Below are 10369 nucleotides of genomic sequence, written 5' to 3'. Positions count from 1 at the left end.
CCCTGGCTCCCGCTCCCGTCCTTCTCTGCCCTTGTGCCTGGGGCTCTACTGGTCAGGAAGAGCCGGGGTCTCTGAGGCAGCCTTTCTCCAGGGGAACCAAGCTCAAGAAGGAGCTGAGAGACCCCCAGCCAGGTGCCCTCCAATCCAGGTGATCCCACATGGGTGCCACCCTGCTGACCACAGACCAGCCAGGAATTTACCAGAGTTTCCAGCAGACTGGGGGATTTGTGGGGGTCTCACAAACTGTCAGAATAGTTGCCCCAAATCTCTGATTCCCCTTGTAGGCAGATGGGCTGTGCCCTTCTGGCCTGTGACCCCACCGCACACACTCTCTGCCTTAGTTTACCCAATCAGATGCCCTTGACTCAGCTTACCCGCACCCATCTTCAAAGATCCTTTGAAAAGTAATTAACTGTGAATGTAAACTGCTATAAAAAATCATCTTTTTTATTTAAACATATTTTATTTCTTAATTGAAAACTTACAATTTTTCTTAAAAAACAAAATCTTTTTTATTAAAAAAAAAGTAATTGAGGGGCGCCTGGCTGGCTCCATCAGTAGAACAGGTGACTCTTGATCTCAGGGTTGTGAGTTCGAGCCCCACATTGGGTATAGAGATGACTTAAAAATAAAATCTTAAAAAAATAGAAATTAAAAAGTAATCAAAAGAGCTATGGTTTCATAATTTTTATGTAATTAAGGAGCTGACAATCTCAAGGTGAATTTCCATGTCTCTTTCCAGTGGGATTTTTCTTTTTCTTTCTTTCCTATTTAGCAGATAAAGCAAGGTGTCATGATCACTTTTGAGGTATTTTTGTTTAGGGTGGCTGGGACTTGGAAACTGGAGCAAAGATACTTTGGAACATAACATTGCTTCTGGATAAAAGTCTAATGGACGAGGCATCGGCACTCGAGAGGCATCAAGTGTCTTCAGGGATCGGAACTGGGAACGGATCTGAGCCAGAGGCACTAACCTTACTTGCTGCTTTGCCCCCAGAAGCTCTGTTGTCATAAGTGCATCAGCAGGGGACCAACGGGCGGTCCTGGTCTGGGCTTATTTTCCGCCCCTGGCAGGAAGCCAGGCCTGTGGCCTCTTTTAGCGTTGATGAGGTGAACTACCCATGATCATGCCAGGTAGGAATGGCTTGTTCAACATCTCAGCAGCGCCAGGTGGATAGAGACCCCTCCCCTTACACATATGCCTGCCCACACACATATACATATTCACACATGCCCATCACGCACACATGCATGCATGCACACAGAAAAACATGCATGCACACATGCACACGCAGGCACACGCAGGCACACACAGAGACAAACATGCACACACAGAGAGATGAACACACACATGCACAGAGACAAACACACACACATGCACAGGCATGTAACGTGCTAAAACCAGGTATCATCCCACAGAGAAGTCTCACCAGCAGCTCCAGCTCATCTGCCACCCATGGCTCAGTGCACCTGCTCAAGAAAATCTTCCTGGGACCCAGACCAGGCCAGGTGCCCCGTCTGTGCTCTCCTCATGCATCATACCTCCCCCTCATGGCCTTCATAACAGGTATAATCACACGTCCATTCTTGAACTAACAGAATGTCCCACTAGACTGTGAGCCCCGTGAGGCTGGGGGCCCAGCTGGGATTTTTCCTGCTTGTACCCCCATGTAGCCCAGAGCCAGGCACTGGGCACAACACACCCCAGCTCTCAGTCTGTTAGCCATTCGTCTCTCATTTCATTAAACACAACAAATGTGAGGCACATTTCAAGGACATTTGAGAACGTCCTTGGAGTTCATTGCAATGGAATCCACGCCCATGTGAGCACACCTGTGAGGAGCCAGGTAGCTGTGCAGCGCTCATAATCACAGGGGTGAGTCCCCAGGAGACCCCTGTCAGGGGTGGCCAAGGGTCTGGTGGGCAGAGGTGGCCAAGGGTCTGGTGGGCAGAGGGTGGGGATGCTGGGAGGCGTTTCAGCACCTCGGACAGCGACTCCACGGGTCTCAGGTGTCCTTCCACCCTGGCACTGGGTTTGCTGTTTCCTTGGGGGCCCCAGGGTTGTGGATGGGGGCGGGGGTTGACATAGCTTTTCTAAGGCCAGAGTACCCCCTCAAAGCATCCCCTGACTCAGCAGGAAACCAGGGCTCTAGCTCTGACTCCCCACCAGTACTGGGGTGTGCTCATCACTCCTGTATGTCTCGGTCCCAGCCTGGAAGCAGGGGCATCACGTCCCACCTGAGGCCTCATGGAGGGTCCTTGGGTGTTATCTGCTCTGCATTATCAGCTCACCTGCTGGCATCTTTTCTCCCCGGTCAGAAGCCCACTTCTGCCTGTTCCCACAGCCAGGTTCTCTCACGTTCACTGCGGTACCTCCAAGCTGGTGCAGTGTGGACACCTGGTAGGGGCTAACAAATAATCGTTGACTGAATAAAAAGGATGGCTTTCTGATTTCCTTCCTGTGATCTAGCATGGATGCCAGGAGAATTCAATTTAAATGTGCAAAGAGGAAAATAAACAAACCTGTGAACTGTTTGGATCTCCACAGAGTTGGGCACTTTGCCAAATACAGGTATCATTACAGGGAAATGGTGGTTTGTTTCCTACGTGTTCCCTTGCACGAGCTGGAGTAAACTAGCTGGGTAAGCAGCCTTACCTTTGGCTGACAGACTAATGATGTGTTTGCTTACAAGTCGTAGATGGTATTTGCAGCATTTTGTGAATGGCTACGATGGCTGATAATTCTCAAAGGGAGATGACGTTGAGGTAGAAAAGTGACATCTAACCACGGGTCCACCTGCGTTCATTGGGAATGTGTGATATCGCCCAGCACCCAACCTCCATGAACGGCCAGCCTGGGATGCACACAGATGGGGAGCAGGCTGGGGAGAGGGGCGCAGATGGGGTCCCTACCCTTGCACACCTAGCATCTGGGTTAGTTTCCCACGGCTGTTGTAACAAAAAAACACAAAGTAGGAGGCTTAAAGCAGCAGAAATTTCTCCTCAGTCCTGGTCGGCCAGAAGTCAGAAATCCAGTGTCACAGGTCCCTTCTGGGGCTCTGACGGACGCTCTGCTCCAGGCTTCTGGCGTGCTTGGCGTCCTTGGTTTGTAGACGATTCTCTGATTCCTCCTTCACATGGAGTCTGCGTGTCTCACATCTCCCTCTGCTGATTTCTAAGGAGGACACCAGTCACTGGGGTTGGGATCCACCTCAAATCCAGGATGATCCCCCTTAGAGATCCTTAACTTAATTACATTTGCAAAGACCCTTTTTCCAAATAAAGTCCCTTTCACAGGGGTCAGGACATGGACAATGCTTTTTGGGGCCACCCTCCGCGTACTCTACCCTCCAAGCTTACTGGTCCTCACCTGCCCTCCTGTCTGGGGCATCTCCAGACACAGACAGCAGCCGCGCTCATGTGTCCATTGGCCCCAAACATCAATGCGGTCCTGCTGCGTGCCAGGCATCCTGCATAGTCCTGCTTGACTGACTTGCCCAAGTAGGGCTGCCACGGGGGTGGGATGTGTGGGGGGCCCAGGATGACACGTGCATGGGGGATGAGCTACAAGGGGGCAGGGTCCTCATCCTGACGGTAGGGTCCCTCTGGGGAAGGGGCCCACGGTGGGGGGTCTGGGCCCGTGCGCTCAGCAGCTACCAGTAAAAGGGGGTTCCTGAGAGCCAGCCGCCTCTGCAAGCCTGGCTCGCAGGCCCGGTAACCCTGGCCATGTGGTGGGGCTGGGCCTGGAGCCACTGCCTCTCACCGGAAGGTCTCTCTGTCCCTCTGTCTCCCACCCAGGACTGTGGCTCTGGTGCCCTCTTCACCTGCCCACGGCCCAGTGGGTATTATTTCCCCTGGGCCCAGCCAGGACCTGGATCTAGACGCAGTGGGCACCTCTGTCCTGTTCCCATTCATCACTACTCTCAGAACAAAGAGAACAAAAGACCCCAATCCCTTTCTCATTACTAACCTCGTCCCTTCTCTTCCGCTGGGTGGGAGGGAAGCCCGGCCTCCTGGTCTTCGGCTGCGTGAGGTCTCAGAGGCTGTGGTCAGCTGGCCCAGTGCCAGATGACCCGGCCGGCCAGGTGGGGGATGCAGTGAGTAGGAAAAGGGTGGGGGCAGCAGGCGGCTGTCTGGAGGGAGCCTGACCACTGGCCGGGCCAGATGTAGGAGGCTGCCCTCACGCCTGGGCTCTGTAGAGGGAAAATCTGCCTCCGGAGGGAAGGCCAAGAGGTCATGGTACCAACATCCTGGTCTGGGCAAGAAGGAAGAGGACAGCCACCTCCCCCGGGTGCAGGAGTCACCTCGTGCCCCCATCCTGCACTTTCGTTTCCATAGCGACACCAAGGGGAGAGAGATGGGCGCCACCCCAGTCCTGCTCCGATTCAATGAGGAGTTTGTCATAAGTGATTATAGCTTGGCAGCCCACTCCCAGAATAAGCTGCGCATGGATGGAGTCTGGGGGGTCGTCCTCTGAGGACCCTGCCTGCCCCTCAGCCCCAACCTCCCCTCGGGAGCCCTCCCAGCTGCAGTCTTCATGGGGTGCTCCAGGCTGCACCCCGGGCCTCAAGGTAGGAAGGTGAAGGGCCCTCTTGTTGTCTAGAGTCACAAGAGACACCAACATGGGGCCTGGGCCCCCCTTCACAAAAGAGGGGCTGGGGCGCAGGAAGAGGGGGGCAGGAAGCGGGTTCCCCCATGGCACCCTAGGGAGGGTTGGGGCCATTCTTTCTGGGGACAGTCATCTCTGGCCTTCCAGACCCCTTGCAGACACAGGCCTCCACCGGCTCCGCTCACTTGGGCCAAGTGCCCCTGTCTCTAGGGAAATTTTTAAAACATGGATACCCACAGACAGGGAAAGTGGGTCAGCGAGACCCGGACATGGGAGTCAGGAAGTCTGGGTTCTTGTCTTGGGCACACCACACGTTGTTGTCCAACCTCGGGACTCAAGGAACTGCAAACCAGGTGAGCCGCATGAAGTCGCCTCCCACAGGTACAGACCCGGCCGAACTCTGATGGTGGGCACACGCCGGGTTTCAGCGGGAGCCCTGAGCAGGGACCCCAGTGCTGGGGACACACGGGGACTCCAGTGTGGGACCAGGGCCATGTGGCCCTGCCTGGGCCTGATGTGAGCAGAGGCAGGACGTGGGGCCATGTTCTCGATGGAGAGCCTCCCATGGTGCAGACAGCCCCTTGTCCTCTCTTCCTGGCTTCTGACCACTCTCAGGGACTATCTCTGGCTGGGTGGGCACAGCAGATGCCCCCAGGGCCGCGGCCTCCAGGTGAGAACTGGCATCCAGGAGAGGAGACACAGAGCCTCGGCCAGACACCTCCCTCTCTCCCTGGCCACCACCGCCTTTCCCGTGACCCATAGGCAAGCAATGTGATCAGAGTGGATCACTATCCCCATGTGGATAAGTCAGGAGAGGACACTCCCCCCTGGTGACAGCAGAAACAGGTACCTCAAAGCCGTGCGGGCCGAGGGCGTAGAGTGCGCCTATGTGGTGACCTGTCGACCACACATGGGGCAAGCATCTCTGTGCGCGTTGTCTCCCCGTAGGGCAGATGAGGACTAAGTCTTCAGCGGGCGCCCAGCCAGATGCAGGCTGTCTGAGGGGACGATCCTGTTTGCCGCGGGTCACTTAGTTAAATGTGTGTGTGCAGCTGAGGTGAAGGCAGCTTCCTGGGGGGGATGAACTCCCTCACCCATTCTCACGGGCTGCAGGGGAAATGTCAATGTCCACGCCATCCAGCCGGTGCTTCGGAGAAAGGAGCAGAGAGGGAGTTCTGAGGGGGTGGTCTGCCCAGGAAAGCGGGACACCAAGCCCCCTCCCCTGGGACCTGGTCAACGTTGCAGAAACTGAAGCTGCACCAATCAGCCTGACTCCTGCCTCATGGGGGGAGAGGACGAGGGAGAAGAGCAGAGGCCGGCCGCCTCCTAGGAGGGGACGCGGGTCCGGTCCAGGTGCCGTTCCTCCAGGAAGGCTTTGGGCCTGGGCGGTGGGCGCCGGCTTGGCACAGGGGTCACCTGCCTGTCCAGGGCTGAGCTCTCCGTCTACCTCGCACCAGGGCTCCAGGCTGACGACTGGCTGCGCACCTGCAGCCCGAGTGAGCCCTGTCACCGGACACCACAGACGGGGGTGGCCGGGTGGGGACAGACGCCCAGAGGGAAAGCCACCGCACGAGCAGGCGTCCTGACAGAAAGGGATGCTCCCCATGTCCTCAGCAGCCCCGGCGATGGGGACGGATCTGCCCCGGGCTCCCACACGCAGCTCGCGTCATAGACGGCATCAGCGACGTCCCCGCAGCCAAAAGGGACGCCAACCACGCGATCCCCGGGATTGAGTTAATGACGAACGCCTGGCCGTGAGGAAGTTCTGCCTCTGTGGGGTACGTGCTCTCCTCCCACAGTTCCCGATGATCCTCTGCCACTTAATAGCCCAACGACTTGCGGGGTTACCACGCTTGTCAGACAGACACAGCATCTGGAAGCAATCAGCACGTCCTTCTGCACAGCGACAGGTGTCTTGGGGCAGTCAAGGGTGAGGCCGGGCAGTTACGCACACAGGTACAGATCAGACTCACCTGTCAGAGGGGCCGCATTCCTCCAGACATGGGGGGTGGGCACTACCCTCACGCCGGGTCCAGTGTGGCTCCCGCGGGGAAAGGGGTCTCTGGGGCCCAGGCCCTGTCCGGGCTGCTGCAGTGACCGCCGCCTGGGGGCAGTGCCTCTGGGGCCCTTTCCTGCTGTTCTCAGTCCGTCTATAGGACGGCCAGTGCCCACCACGGCCGGGACCTGGAACAGGCCGCTGGGCTCTCCAGAGGGGGCTCCCTGCTTTGGGGGTTTGGGGGAAATCCGGCTGGTGCTGGGATCCCTCCTGCTCACCAGTGAGGTCCTGCACGTGGAGGGCAGGGGCCCCCGGCTATGGCAGATCTGTGCTGGGCAGCTTCGCGGGGCCGGCCGAGTTGCTGACCGACCCTGCCCTGGACACGGGCAGCCTCGTGGAGGCTCACATGCCCACTCAGCCTGGCAGGGGAACACAGGGAGGGAGGGCTTCCCAGAAGAGGGAGCACCTAAGCCGAGAGCCCAACAGCCCGTGGACAACGAGGAGCCCGGAAGGATGCCGGGATTCTTGTTTGGAGCTCAGGCTGGCTGCTGGGGGAGCGGAACTGAAGCAGAGCGCTATGGGAGACGGGGTGGGGGGATGGCTGTTTCTGCGGGAGGGGGCAGGGCCGGGGTACGGCAGGAGGGCCTCTACTGACTGGGGAGTGGCCGGGTCAGGCCTACAACTGCTATGGCAGGAAGGGATAGGAGTGCCTGCCTGTGTTGCCCGGCCTCTGTGACACTGGCCCTGCTGAGTGGACCCCAACCCCCACGTCGGCACTCACACAGCCAGGCGCGGGGGCTCCATCCCATTCACAGACAGCGGGGTGGAGACCGGAGGTTACCGCCGGGCCGTTGCAGGGTCCAAATTTGAGTCCAGGTCCACCCCCAGCACCATGATCTCTGCTAGTAATATGCCTTTGTCACCTGCACCCTGGGGACGGCTGGCCCAGCACGTTATACCTGGCAGGTGGTCGCCGAGGCACGGGGGCTGCTGGGCCAGCAGGGCCTCTGGGAGCTGAGCTGCTCCAGCCCTGCCCCCACACGCGGGCACGTTCCACGCACCCCCTTGCCCAGCAGCCGCCTGGTCTGAGGCCCCCAGCCCTTTTGCCTTCAAGTGGGGTTGTGTGTGGTGGACGTGAGCAGAGCCAGGACCCCAAAGCAGACCACGGCCGCAATGCCCCCACCCCAACCCACAGGCACACCCACAGGCCTTGCCTCTACCCGGCCGGGCGCAGGAGCGCTGGAACGTCCCGGGACAGCTGGGAGCTGTCGACCGCGTGGGCAGGGGCGACGCCTCACCGAGGGGCCCCCACAGGCCCGCTCCGCCTCTGCTTGCAGTGCCTTCTCCATTAATCTCTCTCTCAGAAACACGGTCCATGAGCCGCAGAGCCCGACATGTGACCACCAAGCCGTTCCATTATTAAGTCTGTAATTGCCGAGAATTAATTTGCTAATTGCATGCAACTAATCTGAGTCCTTTTTGTTTTATATCAATTAACAGAGTAATTAAAAAAAAAGCAATCTCCTCCATCGCTCCTCCCGGCAGCATCAGCCGGCCGGAGCGGATGAGACGAGGCCACCCGCTCACCAACCTCATTAGCAGCTCTGCTCTCCGGCGGCCCCTCTGCACACGCGGGTACATTTGCAGCGTGTCCTCGATATGTGGTGGCTCTGGGGCTGCTCCCCGGGCACAGGGCAGCCCTTGGGGCCCTCGGAGCCTCCCCAGGACACTCCGCACGGGGCTGCGACGGTGGGTGGGTGCGGGGGGCCCCGTGGCGGGACTCCCCTGCCCCGCCCAGTGGGCCCGAGTGGCCTCGCTTTCACGGATGACGGATCACGGATGCAGGGAGTGCTCGAGCAGCCTGCAGCGCTGGGCCGGACCGCCCACAGCCCCAGCGACAGCCAGAAACGGGCGCTCCAGAGACAGAGCGAGGCCCTCGTGCCAGCTCCTCAGTCACCAGCCTGAAAGCCGCCTCGTCCACAGCATCCCAGGCTGCCAGCCCCGCACCCCTGTTGGAGGAGGACAGCCGCGGGGGAGGGCGTGGACGCTGCTCCCCCACAGGGTGGGAGCCAGACGCAAGCTGCAGAGGCCAGTGCCTGGGGCCAGCCTGGCTGTGTGGCAACTCGGGGGCTCCTGGCACGCTCTCACCTGCCGACCTCCCCTTCCTCCTAGAGCCAGCCCCGCCTCCCCAGCAGGATCGAAGCCAGGCTTTCACCCGGGCTGACAGCGGGCCGCCGACTTCGTGCCCACCTGCAGGGGGCTGGCTGGGGAGACCCCACGTGGGCCGCCTCGTCCGGTGCGGGGAGGCCCTGCGAGATTCTCGCCCTGTCCTCCGCAGGGTCCCCACTCTCCTTTCTCTGACCCCCAGGGCCTGCGCCTCACTGGGACTCTCTAGGTGCTGGCTTTCTCATCGTGCCACTGAGGTCAGAAGGGCCCCACCATCTGCCATCCCAGTCCCTCGTCCTGCCTTAGCCCACCTCCCTCCCACCAGACCCTGTTCCTGGTCACCTGCCCTCCCCCGGCTCAGAGTCTGGGATGCAGGGTCAGGCCGCTCCTGCAGACATGAGCTTTCCTGGCCCCGATTTCGTGCTGCTCACCTGCAAACCCCCAGCCTGGGAAACTACTCTCCGCCTCTGCACCTGGATCTTGGGTGCCACCGGGACTGTGGGGGGGACCTGCACGGCGCCCACCCCGAGTCCTGCAGCCACTTCTCCTCCAGGTCACTGCAGTCCTTGCCGCTCCAGAGACGACCAGGCTGTTGGGGGGTGTCCCCGGCCCCCTCGAGCCTCTGTCTTGGGAGGGGCTGTCCTCTCTCCTAAGGCCCCCCCAGCTCTCAGGGACACAAGGTCCTGGGGCAACGCCCCTGCCCTCTCGGTCCCCAGTAGCACCGGGTAAGGCCCTGGGGACACGTTGCAGCCGGCTTTCCTGAGGCTCTTCTGTCAGGGGTCAGGGGACTCATCAACCGTTTTGTTTGGGGGAGAACTCCTCTAAGAGACCCCAGGAGGGGCACCCAGCTGGCTCAGTTGCTAGAGCTTGTGGCTCTTGATCTCAGGGTCGTGAGTTTGAGCCCCGCGTTGGGCGTAGAGATTATAAATAAATAAACTTTAAAAAGAAAAGAGAGAGAGAAACACCCCAGGAAACTGCCCCCCACTCACCAGTGGAATCCCCGTCTCTGGTGCCCGAAACGCACCCATGGTGGAGGCATGAGTCCCACCTTGTACTGCTGACACCTTGACCAGGGTGGGGCAGGGGCTGTGGAAAGGGAGCCAGCCACGCTGTGGACTCCCCACGGCCACGGCAGGACCAGGCAGGGAGGTGCAGCCCACGCTGCACAGAGGCTCCCCGTCATCCCCTGGTCGGGGTCCCACGGGGTCCACAAAGAGCACGGGCAACACCACATGGACAGGCCCGTGGGCCCTCTGGGCCAGGTCACCCGGCGCAGACTGCCACCCGGCAGCCCAGGGGCCACCCCTTCTCCCTGAGACCAGAGTCTGCCCTGACTCTGAGGGGACCTGACCTTTGTGTCTGAGACACAGGCTGAGCTGCATGTCCGAGGTGCCACTGGGGACGTCGGGAGACGGGGGGGCGGGCCCAGAACCCGCCGCTCGAATCTCCCTTCCTTCCCGGGGCGGGCACAGCGTCTTCAGGACGGCCCGTGGGGAGGACCGGGCGCTCTGCTCCCTGCACGCACGGACTGGGCGCATGGATGTGGGGCGGCCGGCGCTCGGCCCGGGGTGGCAAGGGTCAGCCGCTGCTCTGGCTTG

The 10369-nt window shown here is 59.9% G+C and overlaps 1 long non-coding RNA gene across 1 annotated transcript; it reads right to left on the bottom strand.

Annotated features, from left to right (window-relative positions):
* Nucleotides 1–973: 973 nt before the first annotated feature.
* On the bottom strand, nt 974–5752 carry LOC145723763 (uncharacterized). Its single transcript, XR_014149008.1, has 2 exons — nt 3971–5752; nt 974–3175 (listed from the first exon to the last, which is right to left on the bottom strand). It is a non-coding gene; the product is annotated as an uncharacterized LOC145723763 (long non-coding RNA).
* Nucleotides 5753–10369: the final 4617 nt, after the last annotated feature.

This window comes from Leptonychotes weddellii, chromosome 10 (assembly GCF_054177405.1).
Source record: "Leptonychotes weddellii isolate Sample4059 chromosome 10, ASM5417740v2, whole genome shotgun sequence".
Classification (NCBI taxonomy): domain Eukaryota; kingdom Metazoa; phylum Chordata; class Mammalia; order Carnivora; family Phocidae; genus Leptonychotes; species Leptonychotes weddellii.
The sequence above is the reverse complement of the archived record's forward strand: the minus strand, read 5'-3'. Positions and strand labels throughout refer to the sequence as shown.